This window comes from Thalia democratica, unplaced genomic scaffold (genome assembly GCF_965202585.1).
Source record: "Thalia democratica unplaced genomic scaffold, ktThaDemo2.hap1.1 HAP1_SCAFFOLD_757, whole genome shotgun sequence".
NCBI lineage: Eukaryota > Metazoa > Chordata > Thaliacea > Salpida > Salpidae > Thalia > Thalia democratica.
This window is the reverse complement of record NW_028139731.1, coordinates 44,487-47,257: the sequence shown is the minus strand read 5'-3', so window position 1 is coordinate 47,257 and position 2,771 is coordinate 44,487. Positions and strand designations below refer to the sequence as shown.

Below are 2,771 nucleotides of genomic sequence, written 5' to 3'. Positions count from 1 at the left end.
ACTCTTTAACTCTCTCTTCAAAGTGCTTTTCAACTTTCCCTCACGGTACTTGTTCGCTATCGGTCTCGAGCCAGTATTTAGCCTTAGATGGAGTTTACCACCCGCTTAGGGCTGCATTTCCAAACAACCCGACTCCGGGAAAACCGCTAGGACGAATTACGACCGCCGCCAAGGGCCTAACACCCGCTCTGGGAAAAGGCCTCGATCAGAAGAACGTGGGCAGTCGTTGGTTCGCCGCATGCTGAATTCCATACGCTACATTTCCTCGCCCTCCAAAAAGGCTCGGATTTAGCGCTGGGCTTATCCCGCTTCACTCGCCGTTACTAGGGGAATCCTTGTTAGTTTCTTTTCCTCCGCTTAGTGATATGCTTAAGTTCAGCGGGTCGTCCCGCCCGATCTCAGGTCAAAAGTGATGTACTATAAAAGTACATGCGCTTTGTACGTCGGCCTTTTGAAGTCACTTAACTTATTCTCGAGCACCTACCGTCGTTGCTACCTCACCCGAGGCCAGCAGGCTGCTCACGCTTCAGCTGTGAAATCGCCAGACCAGCTGTCTTTGACGACACGCTCCTTAATTAAGAAACGAGTCGCAGGCACTTTCAAACTAATGAAAGGATCGGTGTGTTAAAGACCCTGAGACGGACGTGGCCCCAGGATTACCCGAGGCCGCAATACGCGTTCAGAATATCGATGCTCAATGTGTCCTGCAATTCACATTACTTCTCGGAGCTAGCTCCGTCCTTCATCGACGCTCGAGCCGAGTGATCCACCGCTAAGAGATCTCTCGTGTTAATCAATCTCAATGCAACCAAAAAATCGTGTTCAAAAAGAAGCGGCCGCGCCAGCACTTGCGTGCTGAATTATTACTCCCGCTGTCAGGAAGCAACGCGACCGAACTATAACAGTTACAGGGCTCGGTCCCTTCGAAGAAGAGACGTCGCTTGAAATCAAATTTCGATTCGTTAATGATCCTTCCGCAGGTTCACCTACGGAAACCTTGTTACGACTTTTACTTCCTCTAAATGATCAAGTTCGATCGTCTTTTCGAACACCGGCGAGTGCGTTGCCGCACGTACCAGGCTCAATCGGAGGACCTCACTAAACCATTCAATCGGTAGTAGCGACGGGCGGTGTGTACAAAGGGCAGGGACGTAATCAACGCAAGCTAATGACTCGCGCTTACTGGGAATTCCTCGTTCAAGGGAAACAATTGCAAGTCCCTATCCCTAGCACGACCGGGGTTCAACGGATTACCCGGACCTTTCGGCCTAGGGAACACACGATGATCCGGTCAGTGTAGCGCGCGTGCGGCCCCGAACATCTAAGGGCATCACAGACCTGTTATTGCTCAATCTCGTGTGGCTAAACGCCACTAGTCCCTCTAAGAAGTTGTCTCCGACCCAATGGGTCGAGCAGCTATTTAGCAAGTAAGAGTCTCGTTCGTTATCGGAATTAACCAGACAAATCGCTCCACCAACTAAGAACGGCCATGCACCACCACCCACAGAATCAAGAAAGAGCTCTCAATCTGTCAATCCTCGCTGTGTCCGGGCCGGGTGAGATTTCCCGTGTTGAGTCAAATTAAGCCGCAGGCTCCACTCCTGGTGGTGCCCTTCCGTCAATTCCTTTAAGTTTCAGCTTTGCAACCATACTTCCCCCGGAACCCAAAGACTTTGGTTTCCCGGAAGCTGCCGGACAGTTCTTAAGTTCGACACTGCCCGATCGCTAGTCGGCATCGTTTAAGGTCAGAACTAGGACGGTATCTGATCGTCTTCGAACCTCTGACTTTCGCTCTTGATTAAAGAAAACATTCTTGGCAAATGCTTTCGCAGTCGTTCGTCTTGCGCCGATCCAAGAATTTCACCTCTAACGGCACAGTACGGATGCCCCCGTCCGTTCCTATTAATCATTACCTCGTGCTCCGAAAACCAACAAAATAGAACCGAGGTCCTATTCCATTATTCCATGCAACATTATACAAGCGTAAAGCCTGCTTTGAACACTCTAATTTTTTCAAGGTAAACTTGCCGGACCACCGCAACACTCAGTTAAGAGCACCGCGAAGGCACCGACCAACAAGAACAACGAGGCCAGTGCTAGCCTTTCGACCGACCAACCTCGCCGTCCCTATATCCAACTACGAGCTTTTCAACCGCAACAACTTAAATATACACTTTTGGAGCTGGAATTACCGCGGCTGCTGGCACCAGACTTGCCCTCCAATGGATACTCGTTAAAAAGTTTAAAGTGTACTCATTCCAATTGCAGGACCTCGTACGAGGTCTGCATTGTTATTTTTCGTCACTACCTCCCCGAGCCGGGAATGGGTAATTTGCGCGCCTGCTGCCTTCCTTGGATGTGGTAGCCGTTTCTCAGGCTCCCTCTCCGGAATCGAACCCTGATTCTCCGTCACCCGTTACAACCTCGGTAGGCCGATACCGTACCGACGATAGTTGATAGGGCAGTTGCTTTAATGAGATGTCGCCAGCACTAGGCCGTGCGATCCGCAAGCTTATCCAGAGTCACCATTGTAACGACCCGAAAGCCGGTTAGTTTTGGTCTGATAAATGCGCGCCTCACGTCAGTTCGGCGCTTTACGCATGTATTAGCTCTAGAATTGCCACAGTTATCCATGTAAAAGCGTACAATCAAATGAACCATAACTGATTTAATGAGCCATTCGCAGTTTCACTGTACGTGAGCTCGTACTTACACTTGCATGGCTTAATCTTTGAGACAAGCATATGACTACTGGCAGGATCAACCAGATA

At 49.9% G+C, this 2,771-nt stretch overlaps 2 non-coding genes across 2 annotated transcripts; both read right to left on the bottom strand.

Annotated features, from left to right (window-relative positions):
- Nucleotides 1-628: 628 nt before the first annotated feature.
- Nucleotides 629-781, bottom strand: LOC145846970 (5.8S ribosomal RNA). The gene has a single exon (XR_014370978.1). It is a non-coding gene; the product is annotated as a 5.8S ribosomal RNA (ribosomal RNA).
- Nucleotides 782-963: 182 nt separating this feature from the next.
- Nucleotides 964-2,771, bottom strand: LOC145846980 (small subunit ribosomal RNA). Its single transcript, XR_014370988.1, has one exon. It is a non-coding gene; the product is annotated as a small subunit ribosomal RNA (ribosomal RNA).